Consider the following 22,053-nt stretch of genomic DNA (forward strand, 5'->3'; position numbering starts at 1 on the left):
TCACCTAGAGAGTGGTGGGTGTGTGGAATGCTCTGTCCCAGGAGGCCGTGGACGCCAAGTCTCTGGATACTTTCAAGAAAGAGTTGAGTAGAGCTCTTAAGGATAGTGGAATCAAGGATTATGGGGATAAGGCAGGAATAGGATACTGATTGAGGATGATCAGCCATGATCATAATGAATGGTGCTGCTGGCTCAAAGGGCAGAATGGCCTACTCCTGCACCTATTGTCTATTGTCTATTGTCTATTACTCACAGGGAAGGCCTGAAATGTCAGCTCGATGACCAAGTGGCACTTCCCAAAATGAGATGACACAGTGCTGTCACCGGTCTCCAGCTGATGGCTGACAGCTCTATCACTTCCATCAAATATTCCTCAAGCAGAGAAAAAGGAAGACAGAAATCAACAATATAAACAGATTAAAATTTTACATTTTCTAACTTCTAATAATAATTCACTCCTTGAAGGAGTGAGACACTGAAATTTTCTTTTATTTTGTAGGCAGAGATGTTGATTTGCAATTATTAACAATTATAACAATGTTAACAGTGCAGTTATGTTATTAATTAGTAGTTTTCACACGACTGTTGTTGGGTTTAATCACCAAATAAAATATCATGAAACTCAGTGGGAGATGTTAATTTTGTAAAGTTAATGACTGAGAGGCACAGATCAGCCAGAAAGCCGTGGAGATAATAAGTTCATGATTTGCTGTTAACATGCTGTTACGTTTTTCAGCAAATTCTGGGCCAATGTTTTTGTCTTTAGGGATACTTCATTGAAATACTCTGTGTGGGTTGGTGGGTTATTGATTTTAGGATCAAAGTTTCTTATGTTTAGACGTTTAAGTCCAATTGAATAATTATCTGGTATAATTCCATAGGTTCGGAAATCAAAAGTCTTCTAACAGTTTTTTTTCAGTATTATACAATGGTGTAAAAAAGAAATAGTTCACATAATGACTGGCTCATGCTTCCCTGAGCATGTAAGTTTTAATTATCCTTAAATTTACATGGGATTGGTTCGGCAAAACAAGTTAGGTTGTATAAAATGACGATAATAATTTATTTCTAACTGGCATGAAGGCATGTGACAGCCTGACACATAAATTGTACTTTCCGTTGAACTGCTAGGTGCAAAGGATATTAAAATAACACGGCATTTTACAACCAAGTGTAAGCTATGCTGATGCCACTCACTAAAGTTGATTTAGAATCATGTGACACAGCTGTTAGATCTATTTTCTTCTTTTTTTTGAAGTGAGCCAGATCAGTTTGGCAGAATCTTCATTCATCAATTCTGAATGTTGTTGTATTAGAAATTGAATCCTCTTTTCAGTAAAGTAAGGCAAAGCAGGGTTGGTGGTAAATTTGACTTGAATTACCCCATGTAAAGTTAGGCTTTGTTCCAATTTCTAAGCCATTGGAGAGCAATACATTAGAGAAAGAGTGAGACTCTCTGTGTGGAAGGTTACAGAGGTTGAAATCTCTGGGTACATTTGGAAACATTTTACACTAACAAATGGAAAAACCAGGTTTAGTTTTTGAAGATTGCTGGCAGATCTTGTGCTGGAATGAGTACATTTGTTGTCGCTAAATTTTTTTGTTGCTACAGCTGTTTTGTAACAGTCAGGCAACAGCACAGATTATCATTCTGAATTGTTTTTCATACAGACATGAATTTTAATAAAGCAAACGAAGCACAGGAAATCAAAGGAAGTCTAATCTACGCAAAGAACCTATGTTCAATTTGTAAGGTCTTAATACACAAATTTTATATCATGCTGGCGTTTATGTCATATCTTTGTTAATGACACGTGAACTTGTATGTCAAGTCATATTTTATGACATATTTACTCTCAACCTCAGGATATTGCTGCAGGATAAACATCTCTTACAGTTTCAGGGCCAATCATTTTAGCTGCTTCACCAATTACTTTCTCTTCACCATATCATCAGAAGTGCTAATGGCTAGGTAGTATTCAGTTCCATTCATAAATTCTCAGACACTGAAATAATCAGTGCATACATGCAGCAAAAGTTTGAGAACATTGAAGTTTGGGCTGCTAAATGACAGGTAATACGCCTGTCATACAAGTGACAGGCAATGATCATCTCCGGCAGGAGAGAATATAACCAACTCCTTTTGACATTCAACAGCACTCTTGTTGTTGAAACTCCTACCATCAATATCCTGAATGTTATCATTGACCCTAAGCATATCTGGGTCACCGTGTATGTAGTGTGTCTACAAGAACAGGTCAAGTTCCTCATCTAGCTGAACAGTATCATAGGTAGATACTGTTATTTAGAGTCATAGAGTCATAGAGATGTACAGCATGGAAACAGGCCCTTCAGTCCAACCCGTCCATGCCAACCAGATATCCCAACCCAATCTAGTCCCACCTGCCAGCACCCGGCCCATATCCCTCCAAACCCTTCCTATTCATATACCCATCCAAATGCCTCTTAAATGTTGCAGTTGTACCAACCTCCACCACTTCCTCTGGTAGCCCATTCCATACACGTACCACCCTCTGTGTGAAAAGGTTGCCCCTTAGGTCTCTTTTATATCTTTCCCCTCTGGTAGCAATGAAAGGAAAGGTAAATATCTTACTTAAAAATATGAAAAAAATGCTCATTCTGAAGTATAGAAATGTGTTATTGCTGAAAACAACATTTTTTCGAAGCTTTTCAACTTGTACTCATCAGGACAATTTGCAAGAACACAAATTTGAGGGGAAAACCAAATTTCTCTTGCATCAGGGGTAACCGCTGATTCAGTGGTAAGTGGACTCCAATTGGTAGAGGCAGGTCCATGGAGAATGCACTAATTAATAATGTTTGACAGTTAAGTGCCAGGTTTTGTTTAAATTTTAAATTAGACAGATTGACTCCGATTGGTCAGGGTATTGCCCTGAGTCACGAACCAGCATGCAGATGCCACCTATTTTGATGAGTTGAAATAACCACAGAGCATATATGTCCTTTCTATCCGCAAAGAAATATTTTTGGTTATGAACCTCTTTTGGCATATGATCAGCTCAATAGCAAAATTCCTCTGTTCACAATATTGAGCAAAGTGCATAATGGATTCAAATCAGATTTCATTTTAGCAATATGAATGGAATAAATAGATTTTCCAATAAAGACTCAGAGAGAGGAAGGAAGAGCCTAGATAATGTCGTGATCAATTGTATTACCCGTACTCATTCAGTATGGAACAACAATTGTCTTGAAACAATATACACCCCATTCTGTTCTTATTCATAGCAGCAGGAAATACTGCAGGATTATGATTCTTTCTAGATTACATGTTTAATGAATGCTGAGCTGAGTTTACTTAAAAAGCTATTCAGATCTGTTTTCCAAAAATTTTACTTTATTGCAACTATGCTTTTTGGCAACTTAATTTCTTCCTATGTTAACTTTATTACCATTCCACTACATTACACCACACAATCGGATTTAAAGCTAATTTCATGCATTGTTGAATCTTCTAAACGTGGTAGACGGGAAATATAGGCATACTTAAAATGAATTCAGATGGACTTTTTTTTGTCAGTCCCCTGAACTGGGGGGATTCTAAATCCCCTGTTTATTTACTCTTTTTTTTAAATGCCCCACACTACGACCAAACAGCAGTATGCATATTTCTCCCCAGCACCCGTATCATGTGTGTGTAAGTGTAGGACGCAGTGAAGACACAATGAGTATAGAAACATTTATACATATTCCATCACCAGGAAAAAAAAACACCCAAATGACCAATGACAGACAGTGCCCTTCTCTTTAAGGACAATACCTACATGAACAAAAAAGTGAAGGGGAGGGTAGCGATTAAATCAAAATAGAATTGAAGAAGGAAATAAAAGACTACACCCTGCGGTGCCCACCTTTCCCTGAAAACCCCAAGGGGTTGGTAGACATATGGACTAATTTTGTAACATGATTATTTGCTCCAATTTTAAGCTTTTGTAATCACTTAACATTTAATGTGCTAAAATTATATGACAATGTAATTTATAGCCTTTAAAATTTAGAATTTCTTTCCTACTTTCCTCATGGAAGCATAAGATATGTCATTATCTTCCCTCTCTCTGATTCTTTTGAGTTTAGACAGCTTCTGTTACCTACTTCTGTGCTAATAGAACTGATCCTGATTGATATATCAAAAAGAATCTGAGCAATAAGCAGAACATGGGGTTCAATCTTAACTTTTTACTTATGAATCAAGCATTCAATTATTTCAACGTCATGGCTACCCAAATTTAGTTTTCAAAATATTAGTTGAGCTATTCTATCAAATTGCTATTTTCTATATGCCTGAGAATTCCACTTGTATACTGCTACCTTTACTAGCGAAAATACAAATTGACACCAAAACAAATAGAGAATGAGGATTAGATTAGATTACTTACAGTGTAGAAACAGGCCCTTTGGCCCAACAAGTCCACACCAACCCTCCGAAGACCAACCCACCCAGACCCATTACCCTACACCTAATACTACATGCAATTTAGCATGGCCACTTCACCTGACCTGCACATTTTTGGACTGTGGGGGGAAACCAGAGCACCTGGAGTAAACCCACACAGACAAGGGGAGAATGTGCAAACTCCACACAGAGAGTCGCCTGAGGCAGGAATTGAGCCCGGGTCTCTTATGCTGTGAGGCAGCAGTGCTGACCACTGTGCCACCCATTTTTTCAAGAAATTAGTTATTCAGTTCTGAGCACGATGATCCCTCACCTTCATGATGACAAAATAATCATAACAAATTAATTCTATAAGGAGGAGATAATTATCATTTGGGGCTGAAACCAAGCATCAAAATAGATATTTAAAATATCTTACAAATATGTGGTTAACGGACAACGTCCTTTGCTTAGATTTAAAATTTTTGTTCTAATGTGCCACACTGCAAATTGACAAAACACTAATAGTCCACTCCTCAAAGAACCTCACTTCCTGCCTCTCTGTAATTGTCACAGTAATACAATACAACAACATTGTAATTGAAGAACTGAATTAAATTTATTTCTGCCATTGTGTTAGAGGTTTAGGTACCTGTTTAGATCTCTTAAAAGTCAGCAGAATGCTTAAAAGCAGCAGCAGGGCAGAAGCAGCATAAAATGTTCACTTCAGTGTTAGTAAGGTGGTGGAGGGAGAGGGGCACAAGAAATAGTGTAGGTTTGGAAGAGAATAAAAAAACTAGTCACACTGGGGAGTTATATAGTCTTGAGAGAAGGTGGATCAGTGGAACATCTGTGATTAGAGTTAGAAATCTGTTTGGGCAAGGTGGGCAACACCTCATAGTTATCTGTATTAAACTACATTTACCATTTCTTGACCCACTTCCTCAGCTGATCAAGATGCTGTTGCAATTTCTGATAACCTTCCTCACTGTCCACAATGCTGCCTATTTTCGTGCCATCTACAAACTTACTAATAATGCCTTGTACATTCTCATCCAATCATTGATATAGATAACAAACAGCAATGTGCCCAGCACCGATCCCTGAGGCACACCATTAGTCACAGGCCTCCAGTCCAAAAAACAAGCTTCCACTATTGCTATTCCTTCCATCAAGCCAATTGTGTATCCAATTTGCTGGCTCTCTCTGGATTCCATGCGACCTGACCTCCCAAATCAACCACTGCAGGGCCAGAATATTAACTTACACTAAGGTGGCAGCATTAGAAAGGTTAAGTATATTTAAGGTGATAAAAAGGTTGTTTGAAAAAATTGAAGACCAAACCTATCAGAAGAAAATAGAAGAATTTAAAGATTGTGATAATATTCATAATTTTGGAAGGAAAGTTTCTTGAAGACAAATGCTGACAAGAGAGAAGGGAAGAGAATATGAATCTAGTGATGGTATCTTGCTGGAGATAGCAGAAATAAAGGCTTATGATCTTTGACATTCATATGCTTGCATTTTCTCATCTGATACATCTCTTTATTCCTTCTTCCCTTCCCTTTCATCTCTGTTTCCATTTCTGGGTTTGGCTGGCTACTGATATCCATTACAAATTCACCAACTCCTTCAGTTACCTGGACCATACATTCTCATACCTTCCTTCTACTAGCTTCTCTGTCTCCACTACATCTGTTCTGATGACTTATGTGTCACACTAGCCCAGCTACATCACATGGGTAATGCAGGAAGACCAGTCTGCTATGTAAACTTGAGGAAGTCTTTGCAGTACCACCAGCATTGGTGCTTTGCAAACTAATTTGGTGCACAGCGATTCAATTCTGTCTCTCCCACCTAAACTAAAACAATAAAATGTTTTCTTGAGCATTGCTGAGAGACAAAAACAGTGAAGATACTGGAATCCAAGGTAGACAAGCAGGAGGCTGGAAGAACACAGCAAGCCAGGCAACATTAGGAAGTGGAAAAGTCAACATTTCGGGTGTGTCCCTCCTTCAGGACTGGGGTGACAATGTTTTGGGTGTAACCCTTCTTCAGGATTGGGGCCATCCTGAAGAAGGGTTACACCCTACACATTGACTTCTCCACCTCCTGATGCTGCCTGGTTTGCTGTGTCCTTCCAGACTCCTGCTTGTTTATCTTCTTCTGCCTTTTCTTTTTGCTGCTGCCTCTCTAGAGTTTATGTGGATTTTATACAATGACCAAACCGCAGTAAGTTGGCTCACTGTTGTTTCTCTGCATTTACTCTTTGGTACATGTCCAGGAATTTTCAATTTGCCAAGCTGGGTGAGGTGATGACCTAGTTTAATTATTGCTAGACTATTAATGTTCTGGGGACCAAATAATGTTCTGGGGACCTGGGTTTGAATCAATTCAAGAAAAATCTGCAATTAAGAGTCTAATGATGATCATAAAACCATTTTCAATTGTCAAAAAAACTCATATGGTTTACTAATGTCCTTTCGGAAGAGAAATCAGTCATCCTTACCTGATCTGGCCCTACATGTGACTGCACACCCACAGCATTATGGTTGACTCTGACTGCTCTCTGTGCAATTAGCGATAGATAACAAATGCTGGCCTATACAATAGTGGTTTTAATCAGGTGAATTTATAATGGACAATAAAGAGGTGGCAAATCATTTGAACAAAGAGCTTGGATCTGCCTTTACTAAAGAGGACTCAAATAATCTTATGGAAATGCTAGGGAACAAAAGGTCAAGCATGAAGGTGGAACTGTAAGAAATCCTTATTAGTGAAGAAATGGTATTGGGAAAATTGATGGGATTAAAAACCAATAAATACCCAGGGGTTGATGCTCTGCATCTCAGAGTACTTAAGGAAGTAGCCCTAGAAATAATATGTACATTGGTGATCATTTCCCAGCATTTATCGACTCTGGAAGAGTTCCAATCAACTGGAGGGTATCTAATGTAGCAGGATTTCTTAAAAAAGGAGGGAGAGAGAAAATGGGAAATTATAGGCGACTTAGTCTGACATCAGAGTGGGGAAGTGTTGGAGTCAATTATTACGATATAATAACTGATGATTTGGAAAACGGTGAAAGGATCAACATGGATTCGCTAAATGGAATTCATGTTTAAAAAATCTTCTGGAGTTTTTTGAGGGTGTGACTAGTAGAGGACAAGGGTGAATCAGTGGATGTTGTGTGTCTGGACTTCCAAAAGGCTTTTGACAAGTCCCACACAAGAAATTAGTAAGCTAACTAAAAACTCATGGAATTAGAAGTAATGCATTGATGTGGATAGTGAACTGGTTGACGGACAGGAAGCACAGAGTTGGAATAAATGTTCATTTTCAGAGTGACAGACAGTGATGAGCGGGGTACCGCAGGGCCAGTGCTGGGATCCCAGCTGTTCACAATATCCATAAATAATTTGGATGAAGGACTTGAAAGCAATACCTTTGAATTTGCAGATGACACTAAGCTGGGTGGGAGTGTGCACTATGAGGAGGATGTTTGGAGGCTGCAGGGTGACCTGGACAGGCTGGCTGAGTGGGCAAATACTTGGTAAATGAGGCATAACATGGATAATTGTGAGGTTATCCACTTTAGCCACAAAAACAGAAAGACAATTTATTATCTGAATGGTGGCAGCTTAGGAAAAGGTGAGGTACAACGTGACCTGGGTGTCATGGTGGAACAGTCATTGAAGGTTGGTAAGCAGATGCAGCAGGCAGTAAAGACACCTAATGGCACGCTCTCCTTTATAGCGAGTGGATCTGAGTACCAGAATAAGGATATCTTGGTGCAGTTATACAGTGCCTTGGTGAGGCCACATCTTGAGTATTGTGCACAGTTTTGATCTCCTAGTCTGAGGAAGGACATTCTTGCTATTGAGGGAATCCAGCGAAGGTTCACCAGACTGATTCTCAGGATAGCAGGACTGACATATGACAGAAAACTGGATCGACTGGGCTTGTATTTGCTGGAATTTAGAAGAATGAGGGGGGCATTTCATAAAAAAATATAAAATCCTGATGGGACTGGACAGGCTAGATGTGGGAAGAATGTTCCCAATGTTAGGAAAGTCCAGAGCTAGGGGTCACAGTCTAAGAATAAGGGCCATGATGTGGAGGAGCCGGTGCTGGACTGGGGTGTACAAAGTTAAAAATCACACAACACCAGATTACAGTCCAACAGGTTTATTTGGAAGCATTAGCTTTCAGAGCGCTGCTCCTTCATCAGGTGGTTGTGAAGCAGGACCATAAGCCACAGAATTTATAGCAAAGGATTATAGTGTCATGAAAATAAAATTATATATTTAACAAACCTAGATTGTTGTTAAGCCTTTCATCTTTTAGAATGGGTTACAGGTTTCACTTCATTAATTTGTAAATCCCAGAACTTCTTTCAAGTCACATTCTCAAGATAATTTGAGGTTTTATAAAAAAAGTGACATCTCAGTTCAGACAATGCCTTAAAGGTGTGAGGTCAGAGTCGCTCTGTATCCCAGTCTTGAGGCAGACTGGTTCTAGTTCCAAAGTGAAATTTACAAAATATTATGTGGATTGACTGTTTGCATTGACTGTCTGCAAGCTGTACATTTTTGAGCAATATAGAATGTATCTGCAAATATAATTCTGCAAATACAAATTCACCCCATAGACTTATATGTGTGCATGTGTGTGTGTGTGCAAGAGAGAGAGAGAGAGAGAGAGAGAGAAAGAAAAAGTGTGCACGTGAGAAAGTCTATGTTTGCGTGTGTGCAAGCTTGGTAAAGTGTGTGCATGAGTGTGATGGGGTATAAACCTGTGAGAGGATGTGCGTGGGTCTGATGGTGGGATGTGTATGTATTGCATGTGTATGAGAAAGAGTCTGCATGAGTGTGTGAGTATGTAAGAGTGTATGTAGATATGATGGTGTGTGTGTAAGAGAGAGAGAGAAAGACAGTGTGTGTATAGCGCAGTGGGGTCACCTGCAGTGTGACATGAACCCAAGGTCCTGGTTGAGGCTGTCCCCATGGGTACCAAACTTGGCTAAGAGGCCACTTTGTGTGGTTGTCTGTCCCGAAGTCCGCCAAAGGTCCGAAGCTGAATGTCCCTGACCAACTGGGAGGGAACGCTCCTGTTTGGTGATTGTTGTGTGGATTGGTATTTAATACTTTGAACCCTAATGAAATTTAGAATTTAACATAAAACTAATCGTGAATCCCGATGGTTAGTTGTGTTGATTCTTAGTGCCTATTGTTTTAATTTGGTGACATTCATATTTGATGTTATAAACACTAGAGGTCACTCTTGTAAAACCTGACTGGTAAATCTTGTGAATTGCAACAGATTTAAAGATGCTTATTTTTCACAAAGGAGCAGCTGTTTCAAACTTTGAAGCCACTTTAGTTTGCGATGATTCAGATTTTCTGTTAAGTGGCAGCTATTTGTTTTTATAATTACAGAAGGATGCAGAACTTAGTAATACAATAGATAGGCTGATGGATCTACAATATATATTAATCAAGCTGAGGCACACCAGACTGATGAAGAGTTAGCCTTCTTCCAGTCCCAACCAAAAGTGACATTTTGGTCTTGATATCCTCAAACAACATCATTTTATGAGCAAAGTTTCTACTTGCTAGGAACATTTATTTTATACTTTACTTCATTTTGCTCACTGGGAAGGTACTAATGTGACTGGACCAGTAGTCTAAAGGCTGACAAAATGATTGAGAGTTTGTGAGCATCAAAAAGTAATCAAAATTAATTGTATCTGCTGTTTGTATCAAAGGGGTTGAAATATAAAAGGGAAGAAGCTATGTTTCAGTAAAGGCCTTTGGTCATATCCCATCTGGAATATTGCATTAGATCTTGGTCACCACACCTCGGGAGGGATACATTGCCAGAGAAACAGAAATTGCTGGGGGCGGTGGGGGGGGGGGGGAGTTGGTTGGTGACAAAATGATAGGAGGAGATACAGCCGAAAGAGAAAAAAACCGTTGGACAGAAAAAAGTTCTGTTAAATTCCAGATTAAGAGAAATAATTGACAAAGGGTAGTTTGAGGCAGGAGCCTATGTGATGACAATGCCTGGTGTGTGACGATTTGAAAAGCATGGGGAAAGGTACTCAAGCTCTAAAATTGTTGAATTAGATATTGAGTCCAGAAGGCTGTAGAAATAAGCTGCTGTTCTTTCAGCTTGCCCTGAGCTTTGCCAGAGCACTGCTGCAAGCCTGAGACAGAGATGTTGTTTAGGGAACAAGGTGGTGTGTTGAAATGCTACTTCACCTGAAACGTGTATTTGGGTCCTTGGATACTGAGGAGGGAGGAAGCAAATGGGCAGGTGTTACACCTTCTGTGGTGATAAGGGAAGGCGTCGTGGAGCTGTAGGGAGATGTTGGGTGTGAACAAGGAGTTGACCAGGGTGTTCCAGAAGGAATGGTCCCTGTAGAAGGCTGACAAGAGAGAGAAGGGGAATATGTATATGATTGAGGCATCCTGATGGAGGTGACCAAAATGGCAGCTAATGATCCTCTGGATGCGGATGCTGGTGGGATGGTAGGTGAAGACATGGGGTTCCTACTTTTATTGCTTGAGGGAAGAGGACGGATGAAGTGGGCTGAAGTATGGGAGATGGGTCAGACAAAGCTGAGGGCCATGTCAACCACAGTGCCAGGAAATCTTTGGTTGAGGAAGGCCCCCTTGTCAAAGTTGGCATGGTTGGGACAAATGTAATGGAGAAGGACGAACTAGGAGAACAGAATAGTGTCTTTACAGGAAGCATGGTGTGAGGATACATAGTCAGGGTAACTGAGGGAGTCAGTAGGTTTGTAGCAGATATTAGTGGCTAGCCTATCCCCAGAAATAGAAACAGAGATGTCGCAGAAGGGAAGGGAGGAATCAGAGGTGGTTCAGATAAAAATGAGAGTGGAGTGGAAATTGAAAGCAAAATAGGTAAACTTTTCCAGTTCCGGATGAGGGAGGGAAACAGCACGTGGGTACCCATAGTTGCTCCTTCGACCTGAAGAAAATGCGAGGAGAAGTTGTTCAGGGTGAGGATGAACTCAGCCAGGCAGAGGAAGGTAGTGGAGGATGGGGATTGTTCCAGGAATAAATAAAGAACCCTGAGACTATCATGATGAGGGATGGTTGTGTAAAGGAATTGCAGGTCCATCGTAAAGAAGAGGCAGCTGAAGCCCATGAATTGGAAATTCTGAAACTGAGGTAAAGTGTCAGAGGAATCATGGATGTAATTGGGAAGAGACTGGGCAAAGAGAGAAAGAATTGAGTTGAGATATGGCCCTGAAGGAAGTGGATTCACCAAAAAGACATTAGGATATAGAATATTAGGTTTTGTGAACAGGTTGTATAAAGCTGATTTCCACTCCCTCAGTTATAAAAGATTACCAAGTGATTTGATGCTAAAAACTGTGAAGTATTTAGTAGGGTCGATGTAGAAAAGTCATTTCCACTGACGAACACAAGGAGATTTTGGACTAGATTTAACATGGCCTTGCTATTGGTTTGGAAGCTGGGAATAGGCAGTGGGCAGATTAAAACATTAAGTGTAGTGGGCAACCTGTCATTTAGCTAGCCATTTTCACCTCCAAATGCAATTATTCTAGCAGCAGGGAAACCATGGTGCAGGCTGCTATTATGGGCTAATTTAGGCTGGTAAAGGGTCAATTAATATCAATGAAGGGCCCCATCATGCCACTACCTGTATGTGAGGCATGAGAAGTCCATGGAAGGCAGCCAACCTGCCAATGTTCACTTTGTGACCGAGCACTAAGTGGACATGAGTTTCCACTTAACTGGTCCATTGGAAGGCACCCCAAGATTTGACCCTCTATAAGGGATGCCCTCTCCTGTACCCCACTCCCTTTGAACTTTCGCCTGCCAATTCTCAAATATTCTGATCCATTGTAGTTCACTTCCTCATTGTCTGAGTGCAGTACTGGCAGAGGCCAGGATATTCACCATGGTACTAATGGCTCCATCAAGAGCTGCTGGCATGTGATTGTTTGGCAGCTTTCTGTCAACCATTAAATAACTGTGGGGCAGCCATTCTTTCCTGGGAGGGCTCTCCCGTCCAACCTCTAGGGGAGCTGGTTGATGGACTGTGGATATATGGGGACTACAGCACCTGATATAATGCAACCCAATGTTAAAATTAGAACCAGGCCATTTAGGACTGAAATCAGGAATCATGTTATCACATAACAATTAGAAATGAAAATCTCCAACCATCTGCCTCAAAAGACTATGGATACTAGGACAATTTTGTTAGATAAATATGAGGAGCAGAGGAAGTTAAATTGATTTTTTTATTTAACCAACTTACCTAGACATGTAATGCCACATCTCTGAGGTGGGATATAAACTCAGATCTTCCAGCCCAGAGGACACTAACAATGGGCCATAAGACCTTTTAAAGAAGAGTACAAAAAGCAGGTGCAGATCAACTATGATCTAGTTGAATGGCAGAACATGTGCAAACAGTTGGATAGTCCACTAACTTACGTTTCCATATTATGGTCAGATGTCATAGTGATATATGCAAGGGCAATACGCCTTGCTCCCGAAGAGTCACCTTTCTTACTTTCCTGGAAAGATGGAAAATCGGCAGTTGTGGTGTGAAGTGTTCTCATTGACTTTCATTGGAAACAGGCATCAGGACAGCTGCTTGAATAGCTTGTATAAGTTTGCATCATCCTGTTTCTGTGATTGAACACTAAATGGACATGTGTGCAACGTTTTCTTCAGTGAATGAATGGAGTTTTATTCTGAAATATAATAAAATATGACAACAAACACACAGACAAACCATAGGTTACAAAGAATGTGGAGGCACATCTAGTACAGACAAGAAGATAAAGGTAGCTGCAGTATACAGCTTTTTATATAGTTTTGAGGTATGAGAGTAAAGCCTGAGACTCACTACTAAGCTATTGTTCCATTTCCTCAGGAATGATGAATCATGATTTCCCAGTTTTGATTGTCTTAGTGTCAGATCCTTGATTTCTCAGTCGATGGAAGTTTTTTCCAAATTGTTAGTTTGCTGAGATTATGATTAAAAGAGAGAAAGAAGAGATTTCGGTATCCTTGCTCTAATTGCTCCACAAGATAGTGAAATGTGGTTTGTTTGTTAATATCCAATTTGGCGCAATTATCTTTTCCAAGCTAAACAATCCTCAGGTAACTTTTCATCTCCATTATGTAAAGTTATTTAAGGTAATTGAGTTTCAGTGCAATGTGATTAAAATGGTGGTTTCAAGGCAGCTGGTGGGTTCCCTGAGCTTTTCAGGTGATTGCAGCAGCCATTTTAGGCTTTTTCTGAAAAAAAGATTTTGAAAATGGAAACATAGAAACTAGGAGCAGCAGAAGGACTTTTGACCCTTCTAACCTACACTGCTATTTTATGGTTATCTCGATGCGTACCTCGTTATGTCTTCAAAATCTAAACGTTTATCTAATTCTTTTCTGAATATATTCAGTGACTTGCCACCTACAGAATTCTGTGGTACAGAATTCCACAGGCTTCATGACACTTTGAGAGAAGAATGTTTTCCTCCTCATTGTCCTGTATGGCCTACCCCATATCCTGAGACTGGTTCAGACTGGTCTAGACTCCCCATCCGGGGAAAGCAGCTTCCCTGTATCAAATCTATCCAGTTCTGTTAGAACTTTATCCACTTCACCCTTAAGGGAGGAGGCAATGGCCTAATGATATTATTGTGAGATTACTAATCCAGAGACTGAGGTAACTTTTCTGCGGACTCAGGTTCAAATCTTGCCATGGCCAAGAGTTTGAATTTAAAAAAAAATCTGGAATTAAGGGCCTAATAATGACCATAGAACCAATGTTGGGGAAAAGCCCATTGCTTACTATGTCCTTTCGAGAAGTAAATTTGTGTCCTTACCAGGTCTGGCGTATATGTGACTCCAGACCGACAGTAATGTGATTAACTCTAAACTACCCTCTGGTCAGTTGGGGATAGACAAAAAAAAAGTTAGGTTGGCTAAGTTATGAGCTCAGTGCTCGAAAGTATAAATAGATTGGTGCAGACTGAATGGACCTCAAGGCCTCTTCTGTGCTCTATGATTCTGTGACTCCTTCCAATGACTCTAATTACCACAAGTTGCAGTACAAAAGCAGATTGAAAATCTGTGCAGGTGTAAATGAAATGAACAGTGAGCATTGATCCTTTCCAAATACACTATAAGATGCAAGAGCAGAATTTGGCCATTTGGCCCATCACATCTATTCTAGCATTCAACAGTTGATTTGATAATCCTCAATTCTGTTCTCTGGCCCTTTCCCATAAACTCCAATTTCCTTACTGATTAAAAATCTGTCTATCTCAGCCTTGAATATACTCAGTGACCCAGCCTCAATAGTCCTCTGTGATGTAGAATTCCATAGATTCACTACTCTCCGAAAGAGAAATTCCTCCTCATCTCTGTCTTATATGAGTGACCTCTTGTTCAGAGATTAAACTCTCTGGATCTAGACTCTCCTACAAGGTTAATAACATTTCTCCATATACCCGTTAAGTCCTCTAAGAATCTGATATTCTTTGATAGTGATGCCTCTCATTCTTCTAGATCTCAATGAGTACAGACTCAACCTATTCCTTATCTCCTCATAAGACAATCCCTCCATCCTGATATTAGCCTAGTAACTTTCTCTGAACATCCTTCAATGCCAGAATAACAAAATATGGATGAAAAACTAAAAAATAGGTTTGAGTATAAGAACATGAGAAATGGGAGCAGGAGTTGGACATTCATCTAATTCAATAAGATTGTGGTTGATCTGCCCCAGGTTTCAACTCTGCTGTCAAGCCAGCTGGTTATACCTATCAACTCCTTGATATTTCAAAAATACTATTTCCCTCCTCTTTACATACTTTCTGGGTTCTAACATCCGCAGGTCCCTGTAGTAGAGAATTTCAGACATTTACCACCCACTGAGAGAAAAAATTCCTTTGTTTCAGCTTGAAATTAATGCCTCTTCATTCTGTAATGTTCTGTAACTACATCTCTAGTTCAAGATTCACCCATTAATGAAAATATATTCTCAACATCTACCATGTGAAGCCCCCTTAAAGCCTTGTAATGTTCAACAAGATCAACGTACATTTCTCTAATTAATAAACTCCTAACCGGTTTAGCTATTCTTGATAAGTCAATCCTTCATTCAGGAATTAGCCAAATGAATCTATTCTGAACAACCTCCAATGCCACTATATCTTGAAAGCAGGGACCAAACACTGTACATAATACTCCAGATACAGCCTCATCAACACCCTGTGCAGTTGTAACAAGATGCCCCTATTTTTAAACTCCGACTCTTCCGAGTAATTAAGGCCAAAATTGTGAATGCATTCTTCATCACTCATTGCACCTACATGATAACCTTTTGAGTTTCATGGACAAGAACATCCATGTCCCTCTATACTGTCCTTTCATGGAGCCTCTCTCCATTTAAATAATCACCCGCCGTTTGATTCTTCCTACCAAAGTGCATGGCCTCACATTTCCCTACATTAAACTTCACCTGTTACATTTTTGCCTACTCGCTTAACCTATCTAAATCGCTTCACAGATTCCTTATATTCACTGTGCAACACAATGTCAAAGCCTATTTTTGTATCATTAGCAAATTTGGATACATTGGAATTCTACCCTCTCCTTCAAGCCATTACTGTAGATAGTAAACGACATGGGCGGCATGGGCGGCACGGTGGCACAGTGGTTAGCACTGCTGCCTCACAGCGCCAGAGACATGGGTTCAATTCCCGCCTCAGGTGATTGACTGTGTGGAGTTTGCACGTTCTCCCCGTGTCTGCATGGGTTTCCTCCGGGTGCTCCGGTTTCCTCCCATAGTCCAAAGATGTGCAGGTTAGGTGAATTGGCCATGCTAAATTGCCTGTAGTGTTAGGTAAGGGGTAAATGTAGGGGTATGGGTGGGTTGTGCTTCGGCGGGTCGGTGTGGACTTGTTGAGCCGAAGGGCCTGTTTCCACACTGTAATGTAATCTAATCTAAACTGAAGCCCTAGGACTGATCCTTGTGGCACTCCACCAATTTCATTTTTCCAATGTTAAAATGACGCATTCGTCCTGATTCTTTATCTTCACTAAACACAGGAGCCCTATATGACCATAACGCCGACAATGTTCTGCAGCTGATTGTGTTAAGCACAGAGCACAGAAAAGGCCTGTTGTCCATTCAGTCTGACCAGATTAAAAACAACCACCTAACTGATTGGGTGGCACAGTGGTTAGCACTGCTGCCTCACAGCGCCAGAGACCTGGGTTCAATTCCTGCCTCAGGCGACTGATGTTCTCCCCGTGTCTGCGTGGGTTTCCTCCGGGTGCTCCGGTTTCCTCCCAGAGTCCAAAGATGTGCAGGTCAGGTGAATTGGCCATGCTAAATTGCCCGCAGTGTTAGGTAAGGGGTAAAATGTAGGGGTATGGGTGGGTTGCGCTTCGGCGGGTCGGAATGGACTTGTTGGGCCAACGGGCCTGTTTCCACACTGTAATGTAATCTAAAAAAAATCTAAAAAATAATCTAATCTAATGCCATTTTACAGCATTTGGCTTATAACTTTGTATCCCTTTGGCATTGCCAGTGCACATTTAAATACTACTTTAACATTAAGAGGATTTCTGCCTCTGCCACTCTTACAGGCAGTGAGTTCCAGATTTCCATCACTCTTTGGGTGACTTCATGACTGCCTTATCTAATTTTGGCTGTGCATCTCCTCCTGATGAACCAGATCCCACTCCCCTGGCAAGTTAGTTTAATCCCTTGCCAACAGCATTAACAAACCTTCACCCATTCTGGTTCAGGTGCAATCTTGTACACATTCCACCGCCCCCAAAAACGGTCTCAATGTCCCAGGAATCTAAAACTCTCTTTTCTTCAGCATCTCTCCAGTCACACATACATCTGGCTAACCTCTTATTTCTTTACTCATGATGCTGAAGTAATCCAGAGATTACTACCTTTTGGCTCCTGTTCTTTAATTTATTTTATAGCTCCCTAAATTCTGCTTGCAGGACCTCATCCCTAAGTTGTTGATACCAATACTTAACAGGATCTCTGTCTATTTATCTTCCCCTTTTCAGAATGACCTGCAGCCTTTTAATGACATTGTTAAAAATTTTAGAAATACAGAATTTTTTGATATCATTTCATTATTCATTTGCTTAATTTGTTAGTTACTGTGATTTTTAAAATATGTTTGTTTATGGGACCTGTCCGTTGCTGGCTAGGCCACATTTATTGCTCATTCTTAACTGCCGAGAGAGCTTTTTCTTTTATTCATTTATAGTATGAGGGCTTGATGGATAGACCAGCATTTAATACCCTTTCCAATTGCCCAGAGGGCAGTTAAGAGTCTGCCACATTGTTGTGGTCAATAGTCACATATAGGCCAGGCCAGATATGGTCCTACTCTAAAGATTTTTACAACAACCAAGTGTAGTGGGGCCTGTTATTAGCCACTGCACTTCTTAGCCAGCGACAGTCACATCCACAAGAGAATAAAGAAATAAAGAAAAATGAATCATTTAACCACATGCAAACTTTTGCAGTTCTTCCAACTTCTTTCCAAAAACAGCACTGGTGACTTAGATGCCAGTTTATTTAAATTTAGGATGGTATCAGAATCATTTTATGTAAAGAAGGTATTTGGGATGCTTTCTTTCATTGGGAAAAGTTTTGACTATAAAAGCGAGGCTGTGTTGTTGGTTAGTCCACAGCTGAAGTTTTGTCTACTGTTCTGGTCATCACATTACGGAAGGTCATAATTGCTCCAGAGAGATTACCAGGAGATTTATAAAAAATGTTGCCCTGGCTTGAAAATTGGAGAAATGAGGAAAGATTTGACGGTTTATGGTTGATTTGTTTTAGGACAGAGGAGGCCGAAGGGTGATATAATTCAGGTGTGCAAAATCATTAGGGGTTTTGATAAAATGGATCAGGAAGACCTGGTTGCTTTAGTATAGTAGCCAGTTACCAGGAGAGAGGGCACTGATTGAAGGCGATTGTTTGAAGGATTAGAGGGGGCATGCATAAAAACCTTTTTCACCCAACAAGGGTGTCTGGAATTCACTACACAGTTTTTGATTGAAGTGAAAACCCTCAACCTACTTGAAAGGAAGCTAGATCTGCACCTGAAGTGTTATAATCTGCAAGACCGAGCGCTGGTGAGTGGGGTTAGAATGAATAACTAGTTTATTCAGCTGGTGCAACCACAATTGGTTGAATGGCCTCTTGCTATGTGATAACCTTTCTTTGGTTGTAGGTTGGATGTCAACACAATACTAACTTGGCATGATTACCCACCACATGATTTTGAGGACATTTCTAACTGTGCATTGATGATAGCAAAATAAAAATCTTACCTGTACCTTTCCAGATTTTTGGCCAGCAATTTTCCTATACAGAGCCCTTTATTTCATTTTGTTGCATGTTTACTGTTCCTACATCTTTCAACACTCATGCATACATTATTTTGTACATTACTTAAAGTTTTCATTATGTAGCCATATAAAATCTTTAGTAGCTCTCTGGAGTTGTATATAGGTGCTGCTGTCTGGATCCATCCTATCTTTTATCTTGAAAGCTACTCGGTATCTTCACCAGCTTCGATGAATAGTTTAAGCTGACAATTACAGAGACAGGAGACATGGATCAAAATGAATAAGAAGTGTTTCTTATTAACTCCCCAGTATCTGGAATTCCTTTCTGTCATGTCACACTTCATTTAGCATATAGCTGAGAACAAAGAAAATTTATTTGGTGAAACAAAACTGGGTCAAATAATGTTAGCTACAGGGTTTAATTTTAATAGATTTTAATAAGGGCACAGCTGCAGAATGCTATTGCTTAATTTGTGCCAATTCAGATGTACTAAAATCTGCATAAAATATAATCAGTATAATGTGTTTGATAGACTGTATCAATGCACATTGACTAGATTTGGACTGTAGGTTGGGAGTAAAAATGCTGATTATTAATTACTCAGAGTCTAGGGAGGGATAGATCTATATCTTGCAATGAAGTTTGACCTTAACAGGAGAATGTGTGAAGTACCAAGTGCTAAATCAGCTGCTGGAGAAATAAACTGACAACAGGACCTGCACATTCTTACCTAAGATGAAGTAAAATAGGTCAATTTCAAATGATTAGATACTTGTAGTTATTATTTGCTGAAACCAAGAACAACTGAAATCAAAATCAGAAAAAAAAAGATGGATCTGGACCTTTGGGAAATTCTCACCTATTTAGTTTATGTATTGTGTCTTACAATGCAGTGAATACATGGAACAGGATGAAATAAACCTTCATAGGATGGCAGATAAATTACTAAGGGTTATTCAAATTTATCTACTAGTGCTGTACTACATTTATAAATTTCTAAAATCTTGAGAAATCACCTTTTCATCCTCCTTTCCCTTCACCTGCTTACATAACACTGGGTGTCCAGGAGAAGGAAGGGAATAAGATTATGGGGAGTGAGGGTCTTTGTCATGGAAGACAATTGTGATGAATAAATGATAGGATGTCATTATTTTTCTATCTCCCTTATTAGCTCAGGAAGAATACTCCAAAGAGGATCCAAGCTACTGATTGGCTTCTTAATTTTAATAAAGATTAGAAATGGTGAAGTAGGTAAAGCTAATATCAAGTCGGGTTGAGTAGCTCAGTTGACTGGGTGGCTGGTTTGCAATGCAGAGTGACACTATCAGTGCAAGTTTAATTCCCACACTGGCTGAGATCAAGATGAAGATCCCACATTCTCAATTTCACTCCTTGCTTGAGGCATGTTGACACTCAGGTTAAACCATCACCACCAGTTATATCTGTCTCTAATGAAGGAGAAACACTGTGGTCCTCTGGGACTATGGCGAGTTTAAAGTGAAGTACTGAACCATTGAGTTTCTAATCCCAGTGAGGCAATATATTTGCCCTCAATGTTTTTCATCTTGAAACTATGAAATTGGTTTTCTGTATTTAATGGTGATCCTGTGACTCCCTGGCAAAACATAATTGGTGTGGACTTAAACTGACAACATTTTGACCCAGAATGCCACAAATTGAGCCATGGCTGACACTAAAAATGAGAATTGGTTTAGGTACTCAGTTCTGAAACTTATCCCTCAAAAGCAGGGAGATTGAGTTAGCTCAGATGTTAAAACTTTAAGATCACTTATCTGGGCCCAACCCACACACCTTGCCAAAAGCCGACAACTTCTGATCAATAACGAGCAAGGGATCCCAGGTCATAGGAAAGCTAACAGCTACAGGAAGCAAGAACAGTTTCTGAGAAGAATGTGAGAGAACTAATGCAAGTTTCTCACATGAGCACCCCCACCCCCAATACCCTGCTTGAGTGTCAGACTGTTGGGCATTTTAGACTTTTTTTTAGAATCCCTACAGTGTGAAAAGAGTAACCCACCCAGACCTGTTTCCCTCTGACTAATGTGCCTAATGCTATGGGCAAATTACCTTGGCCAATGGGAGGAAATCAGAGCACCCGAAGGAAACCCATGCAGACACGGGGAGAATGTGCAAACTCCACACAGACAATCACCCGAGGCTGGAATTGAACCTGGGAACCTGGTGCTGTGAGGCAGCACTGCTAACCACTGAGCCACTGTGCCGCCCCTATGGCTGTGGTTCCTTCTGAAGTGCTTCCTACCTGACTGGAGGCTAGGGCTATTGATCAAGCTGACGTCCAGGTGGGGAATCTGTCAAACCAAACACAAATGTGCTGCAGAGTCACACCTTCAAGGAACATGGCGGATGTCTTAATACCTGAAAGAGTTTACTAACATTATAAGACAAGCTCCAATCAACTGGAGATTTTAAGAACTGTTCCTGGAAAAAGCTGACCATATTTCTACAGGTGTTCACCAGAGGGTGCAGAGTGCTTCAGTCAATGTTCTTAGTGACTAGCATGTAGCTAGAGTTAATCCCAAATAACATTCCTGAAGAAGGGTTTATGCCAGAAACGTCGATTCTCCTGTTCCCTGGATGCTGCCTGACCTGCTGCGCTTTTCCAGCAACACATTTTCAGCCTTAATCCCAAGTAAAGCCTCACAAGAGGCAATCATATATCTCACATGCAATATAACTAACAATGAAGTAATATTAATAAACCCTTTTGCCTTTGATTACTATTGAGTTGATCTTGCTGTTAAAGACATTGAATAGTCATCCTTCCTCTTATAATAGAACTTAGGTTCATAAAAGCCAAAAGTATCAGATGGCAGTGAATTTATCCTAGGCATCGCAGATGGTTCTATTAGAAGCCAAAATATGCGAGATTCTGGCAGCACTGGCATACAAGAGGAAACCAGTATCAGATTGGCAGAGACATAGCACTAAGGTTCTCCACTCAGCAGCCTCTGCTCTATCTCCCTGTTGTGCTGGAAACCCAGAAAGTCCGCAACTGCAGGTCCTTTCTCTGTTGTGGCCATTATGTGGTCAGACCATCTAAATCTCTGCCTCCTCTCCGAGAAAACATCAAATCCAGGAAATTCTAACAGAATCTTGAAAAATAATGTTTTCAGAACGCATTCTGTGGCTCAGTAATTGTTCTTCCTAGCTTCATGGACCTGCATTGTGAAAATGAAGCATTCTGG

Source organism: Chiloscyllium plagiosum, chromosome 2 (genome assembly GCF_004010195.1).
Source record: "Chiloscyllium plagiosum isolate BGI_BamShark_2017 chromosome 2, ASM401019v2, whole genome shotgun sequence".
Lineage (NCBI taxonomy): Eukaryota > Metazoa > Chordata > Chondrichthyes > Orectolobiformes > Hemiscylliidae > Chiloscyllium > Chiloscyllium plagiosum.